This window comes from Heterocephalus glaber, unplaced genomic scaffold (assembly GCF_053883595.1).
Source record: "Heterocephalus glaber isolate CG9 unplaced genomic scaffold, H.glaber_assembly_v1.0 deba00000621, whole genome shotgun sequence".
Classification (NCBI taxonomy): Eukaryota; Metazoa; Chordata; class Mammalia; order Rodentia; family Bathyergidae; genus Heterocephalus; species Heterocephalus glaber.
Window position 1 is genome coordinate 6,016,296 of NW_028258153.1, and position 27,079 is coordinate 6,043,374.

At 38.9% G+C, this 27,079-nt stretch overlaps 1 pseudogene; it reads left to right on the forward strand.

Moving 5' to 3' along the window:
- Window positions 1–3,395: 3,395 nt before the first annotated feature.
- LOC101698446 (proline-rich protein 13-like) lies at window positions 3,396–26,982 on the forward strand (annotated as a pseudogene).
- Window positions 26,983–27,079: the final 97 nt, after the last annotated feature.

Consider the following 27,079-nt stretch of genomic DNA (forward strand, 5'->3'; position numbering starts at 1 on the left):
TATATTTCCCACCTGGAGTCTATGATTAGCCTTTTATTATATTTTTATTGTATTTGTTTTGTCATGTATCTATTACTCTATCCAACAGCTATTTCTTCTTTCTCTCATTCTTTTTTTTTATACTGGGGATTGAACCCAGGGCCTTCCCATTGAGCTATATCTCCAGTCCTCCACCCCTTTTTTTCTATTTTGAGATAGAATCTTGCTAAGCTGCCCAGGCTGGTCTCAACCTTGTAATCTTCCTGCCTCAGCCTCTCACACTGGTAAGATTATAGGTGTGCATTCCCACTCCTCACCCAACTTATTTCTTAAAAAGTATTTCAAAATAAGTAAGATCAGAGCTTACTGATGTTTGTTTATTATTTTATCTTCAGTGCCTAGAACAGTACCTGGCAAGCCACAGGCATTCCATAAATATTTGAATCAGTGAGTGAATTCAGGAAAACAAGATAAAAATTAATAGCTCAACAATCATCTTGCCAGGCAAATATATTTAGACACTTAACTCAGATGTTACTCTCTATAGAAAACCATCCTTGAATGTTACCCATTCCCACCAAACTAGGTTGAGAATCCCCTCTATACATGGTGACCTTCTTGAAGACAAAGATGATTTCTCATTTTTGAGAAACAATGGGGCTGTTGACCTGTGAGGTAGATATTGCTCTTATCATTTATCTTTTACAGAGGAAGACACTGGGTCACAGAAAAGATGAGTAACTTGTCTGAAGTCAACAACTGGATAGCTGTGAAATTGGGATTTGAACCTTGGCTGTCCGACTCCTGAGCTTGTCTTTGTAATACCACACTGATGCCTACACAAAGCTCTTCTGCAAAAATTATGAAATCTAAGCTTTAGAGACTAACTTGGACAGACTCCTTCTGTGGTCCTGGCATGGGCCCTCATAATGTGTTTGGAGGGCTGTGTGCTTTTTAAAGTTTGCAAAACCAATATTTTAGCCCAAGACTGCCTAAGACTGCAGTCTCCACTCCAGCCTTCCCTCTGTCACACATTCTCATATGCTAGAGGGTGTTGAAACGCTCTGGCCACTTCTGGGATCAAGCTATATTTGGGAAAACATGTATTTAATTAGGGCATAGTGTGGTGTATTAGTATCCTATGACTGCTATAACAAATTACCACAGTCTTGGTGGCTTCAAACAACAGAAATTTCCCTCTGATGGTCCAGAATCCCAGTGTTCACAGCGCTGGTTCCTACTGTAGGCTCTGATGGAGAAGCTGTTGAGTGCTCTCTGCCAGTTTCTGGTAGCTGCAGCAATCCTTGCCATCTGCAGGCTTGTAGCTGCACCACTCCAATCTCTGCCTCTCAGCAACACCTTCTCCTCTGTGTCTCAATTCTCCATCTGTCTTTCTCTTATAAGGATACTTGTCACTGGATTTAGGGCCCACTACAAATCCAAGATGACCTTATCTCAGGATACTTCATTACATTTGCAAAGATACTATGACCAAATAAGGTTATATTTGTGGAGCTCCCAGGTTAGGACACAGATCTACCTGTTTGGCAGGCACCACTCAACCTACGCAGTGGGCAATAGTTGTGTAATCAGCAGATGTTTCTACATGTAGTTGATTATTGTTTGAGTGTCTTCCAGGAATACAACTAGTGCCCACTCACTTTGCCAGCTGACCTAGCATCATGAAGCATGTGAGATCTGAGGTTCTACCACAAATGGAAAGGTCCTACAGCACCAAACCAGAAGAGTATGAGTAAAGAATATTTGACATGCACAGAGCCAGAAGTCTGTCTGTGAAGGATTCTTCCAATCTTCAGGCACGTGAAATTGTAAATGGAGAATCCGGTTCTCACTGACACAAAAATGGAACTTCTCTGTTATCAGGAATCTATATACATATTTGGTTATATTCTGAAAACATACAGCTCATACCTGAAGGAAACTTAGCAGTGTTTCCAAATTAGATAACAATCCTAACTGTTAGGGCTAAGGATTTAGCTCAGTGGCAGCACACCTACCTTGCAAGCACAAGGTCCTGGGAAGTTCTATCCCCAGTACTGGAAAAAAAAAGAGGCTCCTCCTAAATGATTACATGACATTATCAGTAAGTTTTAAAGCCCAAACAAACTTTTTAAATCTATGGAAGAAAAACAAAATAAAACAACAACAAAAAATAATTGAGCATGATGGTACATACTTCTAAGCCTAGGACGCCACAAGGCTGAGACAGGAAGATTGCAAGTTTGAGCTCAATTAGGCAACTTAGGGACTTAGCAAGATACTGTCGGGGCCAGGGATTTAGCTCAGTGGTTCCACCGGCTGCCTCGCAAGCACAAGGTCCCGAGTTCAATCCCCAGTACCAAAAAAAAAAATTAAAATAAAATATACTGTCTCAAAACAGAAAATAAAGCCAGGAGTGGTGACACAGGCCTGTAATCCCAGAACTCAGGAGGCTGAGGCAGGAGGATCACTGCAAGTTTGAGGCCAGCCTGGGCTACATAGCGAGGTAAGGACAGCCTGAACTGCCTAGTGAGACCCTGTCTCAATAAATAATAAATAAATAAATAAACAAATGGTCCGGGGATGTAGCTCAGTGTGAAGGTTCTGGGTTCAATCCTCAGTACCAAAAAAAAATTTTTTTAATCATTCATGCTAGAGGACAGACTGAATTATCTTAGACACTGATAATTATAGAATTACTATCATAAGGGCTGGGGGTTTAGCTCAGTGGTTCTGGCGCCTGCCTTGCAAATACAAGGTCCCAAGTTCGATCCCTTGTACCAAAAAAAAAAAAAAGAAAGAAAATTACTATCATAAGAAGATGTGATTGCAGAGGATACAGCCAAGAAATATGTTTTAAAAAAAAATATTATAGAGGATGTGTCATGCAGTTAACTGATTAAAAAAAAATGACTATGTCACCCTTAATACCAGTTACTCAGAAGGCTGAAGGAGATTTGGAAGTTTGAGACCAGGGTGGGCAACTTAGTGAGACTGTGTCTCAAAATAAAAAATATAAATAGGGCTGCAGATATAGCTCAGCTTTCCCTGGGTTCAATTCCTAGTACTGAAAAAAAAAGTTGGTTTTTCCATATTTTGTGATATTTGTGGGGTTTTTAAAAGAATTTATAATTTGTTGTGCTTTCCTTTCTCCTTCTCCTTCTCCTTCTTTCTTTTGAGACAGGGTCTCACTATGTAGCCCAGACTGGCCTAGCACTTGGAGCAATCTTTCTGACTCAGCTTCCAGAGTGCTAGAATTAGATCACTTTTCTCATTCTAAATATTCACTTTCCTGCCTGATATACTTACAACTTTATAATCTCTTTCTTTTTTTATAAAGGATTTCAAATGTTTATTACTGAATCAATCCACTAGTGCCAATCACAAAAAAAGAAAAACCATATTCCCAATGAAACATGCCCAACTATCCAGACAGTGCCACCATTTTCAGCTTGATATGGTAAGATAATTGTGCCCTTGATACAGAGTAAATATGCTGCTGCTCATATACAATTCTTTATAGTGCCAGCTTGGTCTTCCTCTAGTGTCTCCTCTTGGAGTTCTACTTTATTTTGTTACAGTTTTCAGGCAACTCCATTGAGGAATGAGACGATTTTGCTTTTGTTTTTGGATAGGATTGTATGACACTGAAAGTCTTGTGAGAAGACATGGTGAGGATCAGAGGAATGTGTGCTACGATGGCAGAAAAAGCAGATGAATATACTCTCTTTTTATGAGCCCTCAAGATTGCATGACCTTCAGGTTCCACAAAACCGACTTTCACTCCTTTGAATAAGACAGAGGCTCCACCCTCAAGGAATTCGCACCTTGTTTTCACCATTACAACAAAGGAAGGTGTCATTCTGGGGGAGACTTCATTCTTCCAGGAAGAGGGGTTCCCTTGCCTGCTCTATGTACCCACACTCCAGACGAACCTCTCCAGAATAATTATAATTTCCTTTATCTTACTTATTTGCTTATTATATTGTTATTTTACAAAGACCTTCTTGCTTGATTTGAGGATAAGTTGCCAACATGATGCCCCATGACCCACAGATACTTCAGTGTGCATTTCCTAGGCCTGTCTTAGTGTATTTAGGCTCCTATAACAAAATATCAGAAACTGGATGGTTTATAAACAATGGAAATTTATTTCTCATTGGTCTGGAGGCTGAGAAGTCCCATGGTTCTGGAAGACCCCGTGTCTGGTGAGGGTTCCTCATAGATAGCTTCACTGTAGCTTCACATAGCTAAAGGGACAAAGGAGCTCTCTTCAACCTCTCTTATGAGGGAACTAATCCCTTTTTTTCAATTTTTATTTTCATTAGTATGTATTTGCAGTACATGATGATTACATTCTTCATAGGGAGTTCGTACATGTACATAACACATCTCTTTTTCAGCCCCTCCCTCTCCACTCCTTGCATCTCTCAGTCCCCTTCCTATTTACAAAAGATCTGTCTCCCTATTTCCTATTATCTAATTTTTATTTTGCAAGGGCATTAATCCTTTCATGAGGTCTCCAAGTCGGTGACCTATTTATCTCCTAAAGCCACTACCTCTTCATACAATGGCCTTGGGAATTAGGATTTAAACATGTGGATTGCAGGGAGGGACATAAGCATCCAGTCTATTGTGAGGACTTTCTCCTATACCCACAATGCAACCATTAGAAGTCAGGAAATTAATGTCCGCACATTATTGATAAATAACATGTACATCTTATTCACATTTCAGTTACGCTTTAAGCACTTTCCAGTTCCAGGGACCAATCCGGAACCCCACATCTGCTAGCTTTTCAACAGTAAAGGTATTCTTTTTTCCTTTGAGACTATGTGAATATTCCATTCCTCATAACATTTTGAATTAATTTATTTATATCATACGAATTTATGGATTCCTATTTTATAGAATGTGTTATAATCTGTTACTATCTTTATTTTGATGCTCATACTGTCCCAGATTTGGCCAATGAGAGCTCCTGCAAGCTAATTTCTTATGCCCCTTTGACAGCATGGATACAATTTTTTAAAACCTTTAATTCAAACCAATATTCCAACATTCACACTAGTTTTATCTTTTTCCACATTTGTTAACATTTTTTTCCAACAATGAAGACCTGGCTTCCTCTTTTGTTTTCCAGTCTATTTCCTCGTTACATCAATTCCTTTGTATGTTACCAATCTTGGGTCATCACCACTTTGTCTCCTTCCTAAACCTTCCACGAATGTCCCTGTAACTCCACTTAGGATCTGAAACCCTGTACCAGGTCATCCCTGATGGGAAGGCTCTTCTCTCTTTACATAGGGTCTGACACCTTGTGCCACATAAGGCCACATAAATCATAGATCTCCTCCTTCATCTTCCTGGGCCCTGATAGCCTCTACTAGACGCTCATCCCTGGGGATGCCTTCCGAACCCCATCCAGGGTCCTACACCCTGGGCCAGGTACCCCTAATGTGCAGCTGCTCTTCTGTCCCACCTACAGGATGAGACACCATGCAGGGCCATCTCCACATCTAGCATCATTATAATAGCAAACTATTTTAAGATTTTCCCATGGTATTAGGACCAAGACAAGAATGTCACTATTGTTACTTCTATTCAGCATTATAATAGAGAGTTGAGCTGAAAAGAAATAAAAGGTATAAAGATGGAAAGGAGAAAATAAAATTGTTCATTATTCAGAGACTACATGATTGTACATGAAGAAAGCAAAAATATTAGACAGAATTAACGAATGTAACAAGATCACTAGATACAAGAGTCAATATTTTTACATTTTAATTTAAAATTTAAAATTTTCTACATTTTATGCAAAAAATAATGATTAGGATTTAAAATGTTAATGATATCACTTATATGGCATCAAAAATGATATACGTAGGAATAAATCCAGTAAAAGATATGTAAAAGTCTTCATGCAAAACTAGCAACTATTGAGAAAAAACAAAGAAAACCCAAACAGTTGTAGTAAAAAAACATGTTAATGGACTCTAAGACTCAAGAATGTTAATTTTCTCCAAATTCATCAATAGATTAAATGCAATCACAGCTAAAATCTCAGTAAATGTCTCAATGGAAATTGACAGAATGATTCTAAAATTTGTCTGGAAATCAAAAAGCCAAAATAGCAAAGATCATATTGAAGAAAAAAATGGAGGGCTTATCTAACAGATATCAAGACATGAATTACAAGGTGCTTGTGGTGGCAAGCACCTATAATCTCAGCTACTGAGGTTGAGGGGGAAGGATAGTACTTTAAAGCCAGCCTGGGAAACATAGTGAGACTCCACCTCACTCAAAATAGGAAAGAAGGATAGATATAAATAGACAATAGAACTGTTTGGTACTTAGTGGTGAAAAGACAGACAAATTTGGAAGAGAGGCCATGAATAGATCTCACACGTTATGGTCATTTACCATAAAGGTACTATGCCAATGCCCTAGGGAAGGATTATTTTCTAATTCAATATTTTGAAATACATAGCGCTGGAATAATTGTAAATTTTTAATTTTTAATTTTTTTTTGGTACCGGGGATCAAACTGGGGACCTTGCGCTTGCGAGGCAGGTGCCGGAACCACTGAGCTAAATCCCCGGCCCATAATTGTAAATTTTTAATATCTACCTTACAACATAGACAAAAATCAATCCTATATACATCACAGACTGAATAAAACTTCTGGGGGTTTTGTGTGTTTGTTTTGTTTTTTGCAAGGCTGGCAATCCAACCCAGGGCCTCATACTTGCTAGGCAGACACTCTGTCACTGAGCTACCCCTCCTGTCCTAGGTAAAGCTTTTTGAGTGTGACATAGGAAAATATTTTCATGACTTGGGGTAAGCAAAGACTTCTTAAGTAGGACATACAACTCCTATGGATAATGAGTGATACACTGGACTACACTAAAATTAAAAACTTCTATTTATCCAAACTTACAATTTAGAGAATGAAAGTGACCCAAAGGAAAAGAAGAAATACTATATACCTAGCAAAGGACTCACTCCACAATATAAACAAGAATTCTAAAAAGAACATATTAATCAGAAAAAGATAACTCAACTTTTAGAATGAGTAGAAGACTTGAACAGGTGTTTAATAATTGCAGATGTCTAAATGGCCATTAACCTTTCAAAAAAGTAGTTAACTTCATTAAGCATAAGGGAAAATGTAAATTAAAACCGCAATGGGGGATTGGGAATTTAGCTTAGTGTTAGGGCACTGCTTAGTAAGTGTGAGACCCTGGTTTCAATCCCCAGTACCAAAAAATAAAATAAAATAAATTGAAGAAAACCACAATGAGATTATATTACAACCCATTAAAAATAGCTAGGATACAAGCAATAGAAAATAGCTGGCATGGTGGCAGACATCTGTAATCCCAGCACTCTAGGAGGCTGAGGCAAGAGGATGAACACTTCAAGCCCAGCCTGGGGAATATAATGACATAGTGAGACCCTGTCTCAAAATAAAAAATAAAAAAGGAGGTGGGAATATAGCTAATGTGAAGACTCTGGATTAAATCCCTAATACTGTAAAAACAAAACAAAAACAATATGTTGCTGAGAATATGAGTAACAGTAACTCTTCCACACTTTGAGGGAAGGTGTAAATCAATTTATGCACCGTGGAATTCTGTTGTAGTATTCACTAAAGCTGAACAGATATATATTCGGTGACCCAGAATTTTCACTCAGAGGTCTACACCCAACAGAAATGCACACATATTCACCAAAGAAAACATACTAAGATGCACTTAGCAGGGGGGCTCAAAATAGCCAGTTACTCTGACGCCAATTATATTTGTTATTTATTGCACATTTAAAAATCATTCCAGGGCCGGGGATTTAGCTCAGTGTTTCCGCCACCTGCCTCGCAAGCACAAGGACCCAAGTTCGATCCCCAGTACCAAAAAAAATACATACATAAATAAAAATCATTCCAAAATTTAGTGGCTTGAAATGATAAACATTTTATTTAATAGCCGCTGGGACCAGGAATCTCAGAGTGGTTTACCTGGACGGTTCTGGCTCAGGATTTCCTGTGAGTTTACATTGGAAGGCGTAGGGAAGGAATTGCAGTATTTGAAGACCTGTCCACAGTGGAGCACACAAGGCCAAATTCATTCATTCTGCTGGGGGCGGGACCCCTTGGTTCCTTGCTGTTGGCTGTTCTGAGGACTCAGTGCCCAACCACATGAGCCTCCTCATGTTCCTTTGCCTCTTTCAGGTATTTCTACTTACTGTGGGTGGCTCTTGGTTGCACATCTTCAATATTTGTAATTTTATCTTTCTTTGAATCCTTTCCATCACTCGAAAGTTTCACTTCATATTTAATATTCTCTGCCTTTTCACCTTCTATTTCTCTTGAGGCATTATCCGTTACATTAATTCACTCCAATATTCTCTCAATTTAGCCTTCTTTTTTGAACTCACTTTTCCTTTCATTTTTAATTCTTTTCAGCTTTCTGTCACTACATTTCAGTTTTGCTAACTCTGATTTATGTTGTTCTTTCATGTCTTGCATTACTCTTAATGCCTTTTATCTTCTTTTCAAATAGTTAAGGTCACGGTTTTTGCCTGCTCTGTGAGTATGTCTTTCTGGCATGTTTTCTGTGCCTGGGGGTAGTATTGTTCTGCTTCTTATTCTTTTATAATAACTATATGTGATTTGGCCTCAATACCTTTCTGCTGTTTATTTTTACATGAAATTAATTTTAGTGAACTTTTAGAGGGAGGTGGTTCTGGGCAGCTCTTCTGACTTCACAGAATTCTCTTATTATCATGTAGTAATAAAATTATGACAGTTGCTTTCTGAGATTTCCTGGCTTTGCTCCTCTTTCCATTTGCTTCTGGGCCATGTCTTTTCTTTGTCTTTGGTGTCCCTACCATCCTCAATTTTGATTCTCCTACTCTATGTGCTCCTGTCCTGGAACAGAGCCCTGATGATTGGTGTTGAGAGCTCACAGGGGTAGAGCGGTCCCTCTCCTTCAGATCTTACTTTGGGCTGCATACACTCAATCACTGGTGAATCAGGTCAAACCCCATCCAATTTCTGCAAGTTTTTCAACTTAACCCATGAACCTATTGGTTATTTTGACATTCCAGTCTCAATTACAACAGAAACCCCACTACGTCTTCTACACAGACAATAATACCATGCAGGTCTTTTTGCCTTTTCTCCACCCACTTGTATTTTAAAGTTCTGGGAATACTTCGTCATCTAATGTTGCATTATCCACAGGGTTTAGTTTTGCTACCTAATCACTGTTTTTATGTAGGCATTTCAAGCAACATATTCTGCCATTGCTATCTTCATAGAATTTCAATATTCTATATCTTCTTGTGGATGGGTAGTGGTTGACTATGTTCGCTTTGTAAAAGGTCACTGAGCTGTGCCATTCATACTGTGTACTATGCTCTAGGCATATTGTAAATCAATAAAAGTGAATGCCCTGGGCTGGGGATTTAGCTCAGTGGTGCTGCCACCTGCCTCGCAACTGGAAGGTCCTGAGTTCAATACCTGATACCAAAAAAAAAAAAAAAAAGAAAAGAAAAAGAAAGTTAATGCCCTATGTTGGTCAGAGAAACAGAACCAGCACAGTGCACGTGCACACACACAAAAGTTTGAAGGCCCCTTTAAAATTAATCATCATACTCCACAAAAAAAAGAATCTTAACTTGCGTTTGCAAATGAAACTTAGAGATGGCTAGTATCTTGTCCAAGGTCACATAGCTACAAGTAGTGGATCTAGGAGAAGAATTTAGCTCTCCCTGAGGGCAGAGCCCACTCTTCCCACTACACTCAGCTTCATGGCTATTTTACAAGTTCCAGACACTATATCTTGCTCAGTGGGTGGCTGCAAGGGCTTGTGAGTGGTCTGGCTGCCATTACCCTCCACACAGCAGCCCAAGCAACCATCTCAAGATAGAAGCAGAATTCTATCACCCTGAACATTTCAGTGATGTGTCAGTAAGAATGCAGTGTGGTCCACCGCCTGCTGTGCAAGCGCAAGGACACGAGTTCGACCCCCAGTATCAAAAAAAAAAAAGAATACAGTGTGACTGTAATGACCAAAAATTATTGACTCAAACAAGTTAGAAGCTACAGTGTGTCACATAGTTCAGGGCTAAGAGAGCTGCTCCGTGGTGACTGAGATCTGGTTCCCTACATTCTGGGCTTTGCTGTCCGCAATACATGCTTGCATCTCATGGTCCAGCATGGCCCCTTCAGTGCCCACCATCATGTCTGCATTCCATCCAGAGAGGAGAGAATAGGAGGAAATCAAAGGCTACTGTTACTTCTACTCAAAGCCCATTGGTCAGAACATAGGCGAACCTCTATGCAAAGAAATCTTAGAAATGGCCTTTAATTGGGTAAAAATTGACTAAGCCAAAACTTTCAGGTTCCAATACTAAAGAAATAAAGGGGAAATGAATATTAGGGGACAACCAACACTGAATATCACAAATTACAAATACACTTGCTTGACACAGCTTCCTGGCTGTGGCTTATGCTCCAGTCTCTCCACTCACCACACTGCCCCTCATTCTCTGCTCTCCAAACACATGGAGTTCCTGCATATTCTATGCTCCTTCACCCCATGGCCTTTGCACAGTCTTCTTCCTAGAATCATCTTCTCTCACAGCACCTAGTTAACTCTCACTTATTCTTTAGACATCAGCTCCAATGTCATTTCTTCAGGTAGGCCTTCTCTGATTCCCACTCTAATACAGGTGGTTTTCGTAACCACTCCTGTTCACCATGAACCTTTCTTCTATAACACTCATCAGTTGTAATTGGATACCTCTTTAATACTTACTTAACTGAGAGCCATCATTCCTATAGATAGACTATAAGTCAATAAAGATTTTGCTTGCCGTTGCATCCCTAGCACCTAGCAGAGTGCAGGAGACATATTAATTTCTCTTGAGTGAATGGATAAATGAGTCCTTAAAACTGGATAACAGTAACAGGACAGTTTCTGTTGTGTAGATAGGGTCTGACACCACATGGCTAGATCCAGGGAGTTCTCAGCTTTGCAGTCATAAAGCCGGTCTAGATTATCTTGAGTCCTGCTGTGTGGAGAGAATGGGTTGTAAGAACCCACATTATAAGGCTTGGATCTAGCACTGGTTGTATTACCTCTTATACGCTGTCTATAAATAGATTAAACCAGGCTTTTAGCTTGTTCTCTGATGAGGCTGTATTAAAAAAGAAGCCAGACAGGTTGGATCCTGCCAAGTGGCATCTCTACACAGAACCCCCACAGCTGCATCTGTGAGTGACTGGCTGCTCTACAGTTCAGAGCTTAGAATACTTAGGGGAAACACTTAGGACACCCACTAGAGTTCATGTGGGGCAAACTGGAGAATTTCTATGAGTCAGAGTTAATCCTTATCTAAGGCACTTTCTCATCACTGAGACACAATACCTGACACCCACAACTTCAAGGAGGAGAGGTTTATTTTGGCTCACGTTTACAGTCCATGGCTGGTTGGTTCCAAGGCAGAAACAGCATGGCACATGGGCCTGGTTGGAGGAAAGCTGCTCACATCATGGTGGCCAGAAAGCTGAGAGGGAAGGGAGGAACTAAGGAGGGAGATAACACCCTTCCAGTCACAACCTCAATGGTCTCACCTCTTCCTACCAGGCCTCACCTCCCAACAACACAGCCAGCTCTGAACTCATCCATGGAGATGAGTGCAGTGCCCCCATGATCCAACACTTTCCAAAAGCCCTGCCTCTGAGTGCATGAGGTTTGGGAGTACATTCCAGATCCAAAGTACAACACTCTCTCACCGACATTATTCTGAGTCCAAATACAGAGCCTGTCCCAGGCCTTAGACATATGTATCTGGATGCCTTTGACTACAAGTCAGAGAAGATTTCTTGGCTGGCCGAAAAATGAGTTTCTTGTCACATATCACCAGGAGTCTGAACATATGGTGGCCCAAGTTTCTTTAATTCAGCAATTTCAACAGTTTATAGAGGGCTTGAGTTTTTTCCATCCACCTTTTATGTGAACAGTCTGCTGTATGGTTTTTTTCAGTTTTCTACCCTGGAAATCATCCCTAACAGAACAAAAAGAGTTATCTTATCCCTTATATTCAATTTTAAAGAAATATCAAAATTTACTTACCAAAAATTTCCTGGTGAGTGTTGAGCTTCCAATCTTTTGCTATTATAATGATGTGGTGAATACTTGTATAGAAGTTACTTCACACATGAATACATTTATCTGAGAATAAATTTCTAGAGGTGAATTTGCTGGATCATGAGTATATGCATTTGTAAGTGTGATAGATGTTTCCAATTTGTCTCTCTTAGAGGTTGTTCCAATTTACGCCCCTCCTTCCCAAATTTGTAGGGCAGTGGTTCTCTCCTTTTTGACAACATAAACAAAAATTGGAAAAACTATGGTGGGTGTCTGGGTGATCTCAGAAACAGAGGTGAGACACAGGAGGTGAGCCACTCCCAGCACACAAGAGGAGGCTTCCGGGCCGCCGTACCACCCCTGCCAGCACACAGGAGGTGAGCCGCGTGGGCACCAGCAGCAACCCTCTCCCCTTGGAAATGAGAAGACACGTAAACAAGTCTCAAAACCAGACTTCCAGATCACCTACAGCAACCCCAAAGGGAATCAAGATGGAACACTCTGATACTCAACCACCTGGACTCTCTGAACTGGCAAAAAAAGAGGATCTGGAAAAAATAAAATCAGAAACAATATCTCAGATAACAGCAGAGATTGTGCTCATAGTGCAAGACATGATTAATAAATCTAGAGAAGAGCTCAGGAACACGATGGAATCCCAACATAAGAAACAAATGGAATCCATAAAACAAATGCAAACAGATTTCCAGGAGATTAAAAACTCCATTGAAAGTCTATGCAGCAGAATGAACCAATGTGAGGACAGAATTTTAGATATAGAAGATAAGATTGCAATTAATGACCAGGAAAATAAAAATTGCTTTAAAATTGTAAGGAACCATGAGAAATCAATCCAGCAGCTGCTAGACGTTGCAAAGAATAACATAAGACTGATTGGAGTCAATGAAGAAATAGGAGAGCGTACAGATGACATAAAAACACTGTTTATGGGGACCGGGGATTTAGCTCAGTGGTTCCGGCACCTGCCTCACAAGCACAAGGTCCCAAGTTCAATCCCTGGTACCAAAAAAAAAAAAAAAACTGTTCACAGAAGTGATGGCAGAAAACTTCCCAAGGAGGGGAAAAGAACTTGACATACAGATAAGTGAGGCATATAGGACTCCAACTAGCCTTGATTAAAAAAAATTTACACATAGGCATATAATTGTTAAGATTCCAGAAACCCAACAGAAGAACAAAGTTCTACAAGCAGTTAGAGAAAAGAAACAAATCACATACAAAGCAAAGCCCATTAGAATCACGGCAGACTTCTCAATGCAAACCCTCAAGGCAAGAAGAGCACAGAGTGATGTATTTCAAGCCCTAAAAGAAAACAGCCTCCAACCCGGATTGATGTACCCTGCAAAACTATCTTTCAAAATTGATGGAGAAATAAGACACTTTTGTGACAAAGAACACCTTAGGAACTTTATGAATACCAAACCAGCACTCCAAAAACTTTTAGACAATATCCTAAGAAAAGACAACAAGGATCACAACTCCAGGAAGCCCAGCAGAATGAATCCGTTGGGCATGACAAGAAATTAAATGCAAAGGGGGAGAATCCAACAAACAGAAAAAGTCATGGCAATGTGAGTCAACATGTATGAGTTATAACCATCAATGTTAATGGTTTCAATTCACCAATCAAAAGAAATAGACTGGCAGAATGGGTCAAGAAGCAAAATCCAACAATACGGTGCATACAAGAAACACATTTAGTTCAAAAAGAAGCTCACAGTCTGAAAGTTAAAGGGTGGAAAACAATACTCTGTATGACAGGAACCCAAAAAAAAAGCACGAGTAGCTAGCCTCTTTGCAGATCAAGTGGATTTCAAATGAAAATCTGAAACACTCTGGTCCCAAGAATTTCAGATAAGGGATACTCAAAGTGTATGTACAAATCTATTGTGAACATGTGTTTTCATTCCTCTCAAGTAAAAACTTAAGAACAAGACTGTTGGTTCTTAACAGTAATACAAGAAATTTCTATATTGTTTTCCAAAATGGTTTTATCATTTTACATTCACATTAGCAGCATTAGAAAGTTCTAACTGGTTAACACCTAAGCTGAAATTTGTTCTTTTAAAATTTTAACTTCATCTCCCAAATGAGTGTATAATTCAATCTTGTCACTGTACTGATTAGTATTTTTCTGATTCCAGTGTTGCACGCCTTTCCTTCTGCTCTACTGGCTATTTATCATCTTCTTGTGTCTACTTTTTAATTGGGTTGTCTATTAATGAAATGTAAGAGCTCTTTATATGTTCTGGTCATAGGTTATATGCATTATAAATATGGTCTGTTTAAGGACTACTTTTCATTTTCTTAATGATGTCATTTAAAGTTCTAAATTTTGATGGAATTTCATCAATTTTTTTTCTTTTATACATCATGGTTTTTGTATCCTAGGTAGTTCTTGCCTACCCTAAATTCAGAAAAATTTTCTCTTATAATTTCTTCTTAAAGTTTTATAGTTTTAAGCTTTCATATTTAGGTTCATAGATCCTTTCAAGTTATTTTTATGTATGGAAATAAAGGGTTGAGGTTAATTTTTTATATATGGATACCAGGTGTTTTAGTGCCATTTGCTGAAAACACTATCTTTTCCTCTGCTCTTGAATTGAGTTTATGTTCTATAAAATGTTAATGTTAAATAATCTTTCAAGACTCAGTGGACCATATATGTGTGGTTCTACTTCTAGGTTCTCTGTTTTATTCCAATGATCTATATGTCTTTCCTTACACCAACACTGCCTTGATTACTGTAGCTTTAGAGGAAGTCTTAAAATTAGGTAGCAAATGTCTTCCAACACTGTTTTTTTTTCTTTTTCTTTTTACTTTTCTAGGTCCTTTATACTCCTACATAACTTTTAAATTTCAATATCCAGTTCTTCATTTATAGCAAGTATACACAGACCTGAATTTTTATATATACCTTGTGTTTTCTAATCCTGCTAAATTCAAATACAAGTTCTAGAGGCTCCTAGACATTTCTTAGTATTTTCTCTGTAGATGATCATTTCATCTTCATATAAAGATTTTACTTCTACCTTGCCAACCCTTTGCTATTTGTTTATTTTTATTGCCAGGCTATTTTGATTTGGGCCTATGTTTCAAAGTTTAATGGACAGATGAAGAGTAGGCATATCTGCCCTTGTTCCCCACCATAGGGAGAAAGCATTGTATCTTCTCCATTCATATAAGGTGTTTTTGCTAGAAGTATGGAGTACATGTCTTTGATCTGCTGAGAAGGTTCTGTTCTACTTCTAGTCTCCTGGTAGCTTTTACCATGAACAGCTGTAGAATTTAGTCCAATACTTTTTCTTCAACTAGTGACAGGATCATATGGCTTTTTCCTTTCCTCTGTTAAAATGTTGACTTCTGGGGGTGGATCTCCCAATGCTGAACCAACACTGGCATCCCTGTAATAAAACCACTTTCTATATACTGCTAGATCTGACTTCTAACAATTTGTTCTATTAAAAAAATTTCTATCTATGTTCATACTTTTTATTCTATTATCTTTATCCAGTTTTAGTATTAGCACAATGTTGATTTCCTAAAATGAGGGGAGAAGTGTTCCTTCTTTTTTATGCTTTAATTGTTTGATATAATTTATTAGTTAAAATGTATATGAGCCTGTTGTTGTCATATAGGTAGGTTTTCAAGCTAGGAATATGCTTTCTTTAACAGGTGCTATTCAAATTTTATATTTCCTCCAGAGTTAGTTTCATTAATTTGTCTTCCAAGTTACTTCTTAGAAGTTGTCAAATTTATTTCAAAAAAAAATTTGTAATATGCTTTCTATATCCTTTTAAATTCTGCAATATCTGTGGTAATGTCTCCTAGATCTTGATATTGTAATTTAAAAATGTATAATTGATATTGTGTACTAGGAAGAAAAGGTCTAAAGGAGTAGGGGAAGTGGGAGGGGTAGGGGAAAGGAATGAAGGGAAAAGAAAAAATATGAGAAAAAAATGGAAACAAAGTCTTTGCACATAGGGAAGGGTGGAGGGGGTGAAGGAGCAGGGGAAAGGGAAAAAAAAAAGAACCAAGATACTCATGTAAAGGTACAAGATCCCAATGATGAATGTAACTGTATTTTATACCGAAAATGTACCAATAAACTTAATGGGAAAAAAAAGAAACAGAAGTGTGTTACTTATTGACTCACATTTAAACTGGTACCAACAGAAGCCTCAGTTCTTCAGTTTCGTCTTTCAGTTGCCCAATTTGTGTATTTGGGTTTTATTTCATCTCAGTCTAATGCATATGCAACTGTTTAGAAGGTATTTAGTAAGTGTTCAGTGAATACTATTTTTTATTATTCCTCCACTGGCCCAAATATGTCCCCATTAGTTCACTCCCTGTGGTGAGCTCTTTATCTCTCTCTCTCTCTACTAGATAATGTGGACTCCATCCCCAGAAAACATTCAGTTGAAAGCACAGACTTGAGTTTGAACCCTAGTACCCCCCAAAAGGGAGGGGCACAGGCTTCAACTTACCAACTGTATGATCTTGGGCCCATTATTTAACCTCTCAGAGGCTCTGTTTCTTCATTTGGAAAGTGGGAATTATCTTAATATCTGCATCTACCATCAGCAAGGGTATGCAGGCTCAAGCCAGAGACCCGCCCAGATGGCAGCAAAGTCCAGAGATCCAGAAGGCCATCATTCTGAGCCCAGGAATTGGTGCAATAGTGAGCAGCAGAGAGAGGGACTCCCCAAGGCTTGTTGAGAACTGAAGCCCACTGGGAGAGCAAAGAGTCAAGTTCAAGTCAGTTGTCCTTGCTGGTATGCCAAGACTGAGATTGCCTAAGGGCCATTACAGACTCAAAACCCAAAGGCCAACTAAACCTGGAAGACAATCCAATAAGTAGCCATTCCCTAAGGGTTCTAAATACTAGCAATAAAGATACTTGCAATAAGCAATTTACAAGCAGTAACCCAGGAATTAAACAAAAACATCAACAACAACAAATATAGAAATGAGAAGACACCTAAAAAAGACTCAGAACCAGACTTCCAGATCACCAAAGGCAATTCCAAGAGGCAATGAGATGGAACAATCTGAAACTCAACCATCTGGACTCCTTGAATTGGCAACAAAAGAGGATCTCATAAAAATGGAATAAAAAATAATTTCTCAGATGAAAACAGAGATGGTGACCACAATGAAATACATGATTAATAACTCTAGGGCAGACACAGACAAAAAATAGAGGAGTTGAGGGCCGAGGATTTAGCTCAGTGTTTCCGCCGCCTGCCTTGCAAGCACAAGGACCCGAGTTTGATCCCCGGTACCAAAAAAAAAAAAAAAAAAAAAAAAAAATAGAGGAGTTGAGGAAAATGATAGAAACCATGAATGCCCAGCATAGGAAGGAATTGGAAAGTATAAAATGCATCCAAATAGATATCCAAGAAATTAAAAATTCCATTGATAGTTTCCACAGCAGAATAAGTCACTGTGAGGACAGAATCTCAGAGATAGAAGACAGGATTGTGGTTAACAAACACAAAAACAATGATTTCTTAAAAATAGCAAGGGACCATGAGAAATCAATCCAACAGCTACTAGATGATGCAAAAAAAAGAATAACTTAAAATTGATTGGTGTCAGTGAAGGAGTAGGAGATACCACAAAAGACATAAATAAACTTTTCACAGAAGTAATCATAGAAAACTTCCCAAACAGGGAAAAATAATTTGACATAAAGATAAATGAGGCATATAGAACTCCAACTAGCCATGATAAAAAAAATCTACACCTATGCATACAATAGTCAAGATTACAGAAATCCAATACAAGACCAAAATATTAAAAGCAGTTAGAGAAAAGAAACAAATCACATACAAAGGAAAGCCCATCAGAATCACAGCAGATTTCTCCATAAAAACCCTCAAGTCAAGGAGAGCCTGGAATGAAGTGTTTCAAGCTCTAAAAGAAAACAACCTCCAACCCAGATTGATGTATCCTGCAGAACTATCTTTCAAATTTGATGGAAAAATAATATACCTTCACAACAAAGAACAACTTATGAACTTCATGAATACCAAACCAGCATTCCAAAAAATTCTAAACAATATCCTAGGAAATGACAATGAGGGTCACAACTCCATGAAGCCCAGCAGAGCGAATCCATCAGGAAAGGCAAGAAATTAAATGCAAAGGGAGGAAAAAAAATTCAACAACAGGAAAAGATCATGACAAGGATAGGTCAATACATATCAGTTATAACCAAAAATGTTAATGGTCTCAATTTACCAATCAAAAGAAATAGACTGGCAGAATGTATCAAGAAGCAAGATCAAACAATATGCTGCATACAAGAAACACATTTAATTTTAAAAAATTCATAGGGCCGGGGATTTAGCTCAGTGGTTTCACCACCTGCTGCACAAGTATAAGGACCCAAGTTCAATCCCCGGTACCAAAAAAAAAATTCATAGACTGAAAGTCAAAGGATGGAAAACAATACTCCATGTGACAGTAACCCAAAAGAAAGCAGAGATAGCTATCCTATTTGCAGACAAAGTGGATTTCAAACTAAGAGTAATTAAAAGAGACAAAGAAGGGCACTACATCCGTGTAAAGAAAACAATCCAAGGGCAAGAGATGACAATGATAAATATATATGTGCCAAATACTAATGCACCCAACTATATAAAACAAGTATTAATGGGCATGAATAATCAAATAAGCACTAATATAATAGTAGTGGGGACCTCAATACTCCACTATCACAAATAGACAGGTTAAATAGACAAAAAAAATCAACAACAGGGCCAGGGATTTAGCTCATTGGTTTTGCCACCTGCTGCACAAGTGCAAGGACCCAAGTTCAATCCCCGGTACCAGAAAAAAAAATCAACAACAAAACTAGATCTGAACCAAACTCTTGAACAAATGGACTTAGTAGATATCTACAGAGTGTTTCACTCCACAAAAATAGAATACACATTCTTCTCAGCTGCACATGGGTCATTCTCCAAAACAGACCACATACTAGCTCATAGAACATGCCTAAGTAAATGCAAAGGAACTAAAGTTATCCCCTGTATGCTAACAGATCATAGTACAATGAAATTGGAGATCGATAGCAAAAGAAACCCTAAGAACTTCATAAACCCATGGAAATTGAATTAACACACTCCTGAACAACCAATGGGTCACAGAGGAAATTAAAGAAGAAATTAGACAGTTTCTACAATTAAATGACAATGCCAATTCAACATGTTGGAATTTATGGGTCACAATGAAAGCAGTCCTACAAGGGAAATTCATAGCACTGAATAGCCATATTAGGAAAACAGAGCGGGCTCAGGTAGACAACCTAATGCTGAACCTCAGGCTTCTAGAAAAAGAAGAGCAAGATGAACCCAAAGCTTCTACAAGGGAGGAAATTATGAAGATCAGAGCAGAAATCAATGCAATGGAGACCAAGAGAATGACAAAAAATCACCGAATCGAAGAATTGGTTCTTTGAAAGGATAAATAAAATTGACAAACCTTTAGTCAACCTTATCAAAAAAAGTAAAGGTTCAAATCCATGCAATTGGGAATTAAAAGAGTAAAATTACAACAGATCCAGCAGAAATCCAGATGATCATCAATGTCTACTTTGAGTACCTGTACTCCAATAAGATGGAAAATACAGAAGAAATGGACAGATTTCTACGTACATATGAATTACCAAAGTTGAACCAAGAAGATATAAAAATTCTAAACAACCCAATATCAATCAATGAAATTGAAAACATAATTAAAAACTTACCAAGAGGGCCAGGGATTTAGCTCAGTGATTTCTCCGCCTGCAGCACAAGGGCAAGATCCTGAGTTCGATCCCAGGTACTAAAAAAAAAAAAGAACAGGGCCAGGGATTTAGCTCAGTGGCACCATGCCTGCCTTGCAAGAGCAAGGTCATGAGTTCAATCCCTGGCACCAAAAACCAAAAAACAACAACAAAAATAGAGCTCTTGAAGACATTGATGTAGGAAAAGACTTTATGAACAAAACCTCAGTTGCATGGGAACTAGCACAAAGAATCAACAACTGGGATCTCATTTTATTAAAAAGCTTCTGCACAGCAAGAAAAACCATCAACATAGTGAAGAGACAACACACAATATGGGAAAACAATTTTACCAGCTGTTCCTCAGACAAAGGTCTACTATCTAGAATATACAAAGAACCTAAAAAAAATCAGACCCCACCCCAAATTTAAAGGCCCAATCCAAAAATGGGTGTCTGAAATGAACAGATATTTCTCAGATGAAGAAGTAGACACAGTAAATAAACATATAAAAAAATGTTCAACGTCACAGGTCATATGAGAGATGCAAATGAAAACAATGCTGAGATTCCACCTCACTCCAGAAAGAATGGCTGCTATCATGAAATCAACCTATAACAAATGCTGGGCCGGGTATTTAGCTCAGTGGCGCCTCGCCTGCCTTGTAAGCACAAGGTCCTGAGTTCCATTCCCAGTACCCCCTCAAAACAACAACAACAAAACATCAAATGCTGGCAGGGCTGTGGGGAAAAGGAACACTTCTCCACTGTTGGTTGGTGTGTAGACTGGTGCAACCACTGTGGAAATCAGTAGTGGAGATTCTTCAAAAAACTAGGATTAGAAGTCCCATTTGACCCAGGTATTCCCCTGCTGGGTATATTCCCAAAAGAATTAAAAAGCATCATACCACAGTGATATATTCCTACCCATGTTTATAGTGGTACAATTTGTAATAAGTAAATCTCGGAAACAACCCGAATGCCTGTCAACTGGTGTCTGGATAATGAAGATGTGGTTTTTCTATAAAATGGTGTATTACTCAGCCATAAAGAATAATAAACTAGGGCCAGGGATTTAGCTCAGTGGTTTCACCACCTGCTGCGCAAGCGCAAGGACCCGAGTTCAATCCCTGGTACCAAAAAAAAAAAAAAAAAAAAGAATGATAAACTAGAGACATTTATAGCTAAATGGATGGATATTGAGGCCATATTTTTAAGTGAAATAAATAGGATACACATGTGTAAATATAGAATTGTCTCTCTGGTGTGAGAAACTGAAAGTGTAAATGAGGACCAAAATCTATAATAGATAATGTGAAATAAGAAGCAAAGGTTCAAAGGGGAAGGGGAATTATGGGGAGTGAGGGAAAGGAAAGAAGGGGAAGGAAAAATGAGAAAAGAAGGAAAAAATGGAAACAAAGCTTTTGTAAATCGGGAGGGGTGGAGGGGTGGAAGGGAGGGAAGGGAAATGGGAAAAAACAAGAACTAAGATATATCTTGTACAGGTACAAATTCCCAGTGATTAATGTGATCATAATGTATACCTAAACTGTACCAATAGTTAATTTTGTAAAAACTATTTGCCTCTAAATTTTTTGACACATTCAAAAGATTGTGCATATTGATGAGAAACCATGTGATGCTTTGACACATTCACATCATGTAATTTTCATATCAATAAGAATTTCTATCTCCTCCAACATGTATTATTTCTTTGTGGTGAAAACTTTCAAAATCTGTGTTAATCAACTTTTTGTCACTGTCACCAAATACCTGAAAAAGACAATTTAAATGAGGAAAGAGTTATTATGGCTCATGGTTTCAGAAGTTTCAGTCAATGGCTGGCTCTGTTATTTCTAGGTCTTGTGACAAGGCAAAAACATCATAGCAGAAAGGATGACAGGAGAAATCTGCTCATCTCGTAGCATCCAGGAAACAGAGAGCAGGAAAGAACCCAAGAGAAAGGGGTGGGAAACAGATATACCCTTTGAAGGCACACCCACAGTGACCTACTTCCTCCAATGGGACTCCATTTCCTAACAGACAATTCACTTATGAACACATCAATAGATTAATTCATGATCCAATTCCCTCTTTATGCCCTACATTGGTACATTCCTACACTGAGGATCCAGCCCTCAATACATGAGTCTTTAGGAGATACTTCATACTTAAACATAATAAAATTCTTTTTCTAGCTTTTCTGAAATATACAGTACATAATCACCTCTCTTGGTTATTACAAAGATGAAATGAGACAATCCAGGCATAACTCAGCCACCATCACCACTGCCATCACAGATGCTAAAGGCCTTTCTTTTTTCTTTTTTCTTTTTTTTTTTTCTGAGAAGTTCCTTCCAACGTCTCTTCTGGTGGATGCTAAAACCTTTAATTGGTGCTGAAGTTTGGAGTATCCCCAAGAGGCTGTGTTGACCATGTCTTGATGAAGTTCCTACTCTTCCTTCCTTGGCCTCCTTCCTGGACTACCTGAAGTTATTTATTTCACTCCCACAATAAGAATGTTTTGTTCTGACCCATTCCTGAGAACCAGAAGAGACTGTGAGAACTTTGACTCATACAGAACAGCCTGTTCTCCCTGATCATATCCCTGATAGGTATCAAACAGCCTACTTCATCAGCACCTTGGTGGGGAGGGGGGAGTGGCAGCCATATCCTGCACCTTATCCCTGCCAGGTGCCCCACTTTTAATAAGTCTTATTTCTCACAGGTTCACCTGTGACCTTGCCCTAAAAGCTTCCAGGTAAAATAAGTCACTTCTCATCCAGAGACTCCTGTCACCTTACATTCTCCTGGGGACCTTCACCAATGTAATTGCAATGTTCTCCTTACTAATCTAGTTTTATGCATGCTACTCAATTTTATGAAACAAAATAATATATGGTAGAGGAATTCAGAGGTTAGAAATTATGAAGAAGAAAATAACTAAAATAGAAGACTCATGGAGGTTTTCTCTTTGAAGGAGGGAGAATTGTGGAAAGGCCCATAAGGAAACTATGAGACCCTTGTAATTTTCATTTCTTTACTTGAGTTGTGAGAATATGGGTAGTCCCATAAAAAAAATTGGACTATTAATCTTTAAACTGCACATATATTTTTAATATATTTAAGTTACATGATGCCTTTCATAATTTTTTGCAATTCATAATTTTTAAAAAGAGAAACATCATGAAAAAGAAAAGGAAGAAGAGAGAAAAGAAAAAAAGAAGGAAGGAAGAAGTGAGGGGAAACTGGATTTAACAGGAAAAGAATGTATCAATGTCAAATCCCTATTTTTACTCATATTATTCAGCATCAAGAAGGATAAACTCAGAAGTTAGTGGATCAGCTTATTTAATTTATGAACTGTATGTTAATTCAGGTTTAAAATCAAACATTCTTAGTTTCTTTCCTAGAATGCCTTCTACACTGTGATGACCTAACACATGGTTTTAGAGAACAGAATATCCTGGCTGGGGATTTAGCTCAGTGGTGCCACCACCTGCCTTGCAAGCAGAAGGTCCTGAGTTCAATCCCTGGTACTAAAATAAAGAATTTCCTTGTAGGAAATCTAAGGCTGCTGATAGGTGATCATGCATCAGGTAAGAATGCAAATCAATTGTTTGCTTTTCATCTTACTATTAACTCTGTCCAAATTACCAGTATCACTTTCAGGACTCATATCTCAAGAGACATGCTCACTGAGCAGTAACATAAACTATCTCTCAGCACCCAGACTTTCAATTTTGAATTACTTCCAAACACTTCTGGCAAAAGCTGTGCAGAATTAAATGATACCCCCTCCCCAGCTACCCAAGGCTTTGAGTTCATAGTATGTCCACAGCTCCTTCCTAAGACAGTTTCTTAAATATTGATCTCCATGCTGTGACCTTTCCCTCCCCTCCCCAGCTATTTTTGACTCAGATGGAGCACTGTCTAACTGACAGATGTTCTGAAAGTGGGCCAGTGACTTGTGCATAAATGAATGAATGGCTGAGCAGATGATTATGTAGTATGAGCATTTTGCCCAACTGAATTGACTGTGTTTGAATTGAACCAATCAGATTTGCTCTCTTGTGCAGTTGAAATTGCAATGTGGAAGTTGGAAGTTGAAGCCCAGCATAATGACACACACCTATAATCCCAGCATTCTGGGAAGCTGAGACAGGATTACAGATTTGAGCCTAGCCTTGCCACCTTAGAAAGACCTTGTCGCAAAACAAAAAATTTGGTAAGGCCCAGAGATGTAGCTCAGTACAAAGATGCTGGGGTCAATTCCTGGTACCACACAAAAAAGTCGTAAACTGATGAAAAATGGAGACATAAAGAAAGAGCAGATTGCAGAGGTTTTGAGGCTACAGGGAAGCAGAGCCATGAGTGAGAAAAGCCAGTGAACAAAAAGTGAAGAGGTTAAAAGGGGTGGCTAAGCAGGAGGAGTAAGAGAATCAAAGAAAACATCCAAGTGCTGAGTCACCATGATGGCAAGAAATGGAAGCACCTCTACAGCCCAATCACAATTACCTCAGGTCCTAAAACACTTTCCAGCTCTCAAATTATGTCCTGGACAACACAAGGATTAGCTGTTATTAATTTCTTATGAAATATCTGTTGAACGTCCTGCTGTGTAGGCTTAGAATAAACTGCTATCATCAGAATAAACCTATGGGGTGGGGAGATCTTCATGCCTTACAATCTGAGGAGGCTGCTCAACACAGGACTTATCCAGTAACAATAGTGTATGATACCACAGGAGTTTACCTACGACGCAAGTGTGGTGGAGGTGGGGTCCCAGAAAATTTTTCAGAGGCATCAATATGAGATGAAACTTCAGGATGACTAATCCTTAGCCATGAAAATAAGGGGAAAGGTTGAGAAGGAGTTTAGAACAGGCAGAAGGAACAGCATAAGCAAAGGCAAATAGGTCTGAAATAACAGGTTGAGTTTAGGGAGCTGTGAATACAGGATTTTCATGCTAAGCAGAAAGGGCTAAATGAGAGCAAGATTAAAAACCCAGAAAAGTGACAGGCATGGTCATACACACCTGTAATCCCAGCACTCAGGAGGCTAAAGCAGGAGGAGCACTGAGTTTGAGGCTAACCTGGACCCTGTTTCCAAAAATTTTTTTATTAAAAAAAAACCAGGAAAGGAGCTCTGCTTCTGACTATGATAAGGTATCAAGTATCAGGATAACTATCCCATGGAAAATAAATATTAAATCTAGAGAAAATGTAAATATGGCTATTTGATGACACTGAAGAGCAAGCAGGACCTGTGGGACCAAGTTCCCAGAGAGAATGGAAATGTAGAAAGAATGGAAAACACAAGAAAGGATAAATTTGTAGATAAATTTTATTTTACTAAGTAGTGACTTTTCAGAAAAAAGGTCATCTACTATGAGTTTTGTGACATGTTAGAATAAAATATTTGACATAAGTAGCATGAAAACCAGGAGAGTATTAAATTGAAGTATTGTAAGGTCCTTGAACTGCCCAGAAGATGATAAAAGTATTAATTTAAAGGAGATTTTATTAAGTCAAGGATGCATTCTATCATATCTAGGGTAATGAAATAATAATAAAACATGTAACTAACAAGTTACAGAGAAGGGAAATGGAATAAGGAAACATACTGATTAATCCAAAAAGAAGTAAGAAAGTGCAAAAAGGAACAAAAAACAGAAGGGACAAATAGTAAAATGATATATTTTAAATCCTGGAGTATTGATAATTACAATAATGTATGTCTGGGGATTGAACCCCATGCTAGGAAAGCACTCTACCACTGAGCCACATCCCAGCCCTGGTAACTATAGTAACATAAATAAAATAAAATAAATACATCAACTAAACAGCCCATTATACAAAATATCTACACCAAGACACATAATAGCCAAGATTCCTGAAGTTCAACACAAGAACAGAATATTAAAAGCAGTTAGAGAAAAGAAACAAATCACCTATAAAGGAAAGCCCATCAGAATCACAGCAGACTTCTCCACACAAACCCTCAAGCCAAGAAGAGCTTGGAGTGAACCATTTCAAGAAAACAACCTCCAAGCAAGATTGATGTACCCCACAAAACTATCCTTCAAGTTGATGGAGAAAGAAGATACTTCCATAACAAAAAACACCTGAAGAAATTCATGACCACCAAACCAACACTCCAAAATGTTCTGAAGGAGGGCCTGGGATTTAGCTCAGCAGCACAGCACCTGCCTGGCAAGCTCAAGGTCCTGAGTTTGATACCCGGTACCAAAAAATAAAAAATAAATAAAAGTTCTAAAGGACATTCTAGAAAGAGATAACAAGGACTACAACTCCATGAATCCCAACAAAATAAATCCACCAAAGGCAAGCAATTTAACAGAAGGGGGGAAAGGGAACCAGCAACAGGAAAATAACATGACAAGGATAAGTCATTACATATCAGTTATAACCATCAAGGACAAGGAGAAGTCAGAGCTGAGCCTGGAGAGGAGGGCGGATCAATCCTAGGTGGCTAGGGGAAACACCTGAACAGTGCTGGGTATCAAGGGCCAAACCCATGTCCACCCAACCCTGGGTGCCCTGGAGGTGCCTATCCTGTATGTCCACCACATGCACCACCTGTCAATTCAGCCTTTCCTCCTGGCTCCTGCCCCCCACTCCCAGGAGCTCCCCTGGGGAATCCAGCTTTCCCTCCATGTGGGCCTGGTTATCCTGTGCCCCAGCTGGGGTGTCCAAGACCCCAACCCTCAGGTCCCTATTCTCCTCTATGCCCTGGCATGGCTCCTGTGAATCCTTTGGCCCCTGGCATGGTGTGCCCAGGGATGGTGATGGACAAGAAGATGCAGAAGAAAATGAAGAAAGCTCATAAAAAGTGCACAAACACCACAAGCATGGCAAGCATTCCTCCTCTTCCAGCAGTGACTCTGACTGAACACAGGGCCTGGACCCTCCCCTCGAGTCTCACCAGTCCTGTTCTCCCATCAAGCTTCAGCTGCTGTGTGTAGAACTGGGGGAGATTAGTCCTTGTGCCCCCACCTTGCCCTGCCCAACCCTTCTCCTGCTCTTCAGCCCTGCCTCCTAGGAACATGGGAAGGGGACTACCCTGGGATAGCAAAGACCATCCTCTCGCTGCTTGATAGAGCTATAGCTGAGCTAAATGCTGAA